A 1,258-nucleotide genomic window follows, 5' to 3' on the forward strand; every position below is an offset into this window, starting at 1 on the left:
TTAGTTTATCAACTACGGGAAGGATGTTCATAATTTGTCACTAACGACTTGCAATACTTGATAAGGTTTCCTGAAGATATGGAAAGGAGAGACATTTACAAAATAATGATAATTATTAATTACCTAAGAACCCGAGAACATCCTCTGATATAAACATCATTAGTGTTTATTGTTTAATGTTGAGTCTACTAGTTTAAAAAATTTCAACTTTTCTTGACTAATTAACCTTTTCAAAAAATATACGATCTTTTTTTATTATATTACGAATAACGAATATCTATGTTCATCTTTCCTTCAGCCTATTTCGAGTATAACATTTCTCTGTTTTTCTTAATGGCGTAATAATGATATTATGTTATAATAACGTGTACCATATGATAATATTACGCGCTTAGTTTTGGGTTACTTTCCATGGTAAATGATTGTCTGGTCCATAAGATGTAAAAAATATGTTATTGATTTTTCCCCTACTGGTAAGTATGTAGAAAAATCAATTTTATTAATTGAATGAAATTAATTCATATCAATCGTATATTGTTCACTGATGATGTCCTTATGGCAGTTGTTATCACAATTATCATTACTATATATGCTGCCATTCATATTCTTATTTTTACTATAAAAAACTTCATCGTCTACCTTGGCGATTGCATTCTTTATATTAAAAATGAATCAGGAACATGGAGTAAGGAGAAATAATATAATTTTTTTTATTCACTTTACATCGTCTGAAAAAATATATATATAAGCTCAGGTTTCTTATTAGTTATGCTTTCACTGCTTTTGCAATCAAATCTAACTACAGAACTACGGGACGATAACACTCACCGAAGCCTATTTTTGTGTTATATAGCATACAATGTATGTATTTTTAACTCAGTGTTGATTTGAGATAAACACAACATACAAAGATAATGGTATGTCAGTTTTTACTAAGAGTTAGTCAGTGTTTCTCATTTTTTTTTTCGCCCGTGATCCTGGACATTTCATAACCAGGCGATCTTTATTACAAGGAAAATAATTTCATGATATTTATTCTTTTCTTTATCATCATAAGCATTCAGCGTTATCTGAAGTCTGGTGGAGGTCCTAAAGTTATGAGTCTAAGAGATAAGAAGCAAATCCTGCGTTTATATATAAAAAAGGCTTACTGATGTTAACTTTATGATCATTCGAGATACTGTCGTGTGCTAGAAAAAAAATATGATAATAACTCCTTAAGCATATGACAAGATTTTTTGCTTTAGATTTTTTACCC

Source organism: Penaeus monodon, chromosome 24 (genome assembly GCF_015228065.2).
Source record: "Penaeus monodon isolate SGIC_2016 chromosome 24, NSTDA_Pmon_1, whole genome shotgun sequence".
Lineage (NCBI taxonomy): Eukaryota > Metazoa > Arthropoda > Malacostraca > Decapoda > Penaeidae > Penaeus > Penaeus monodon.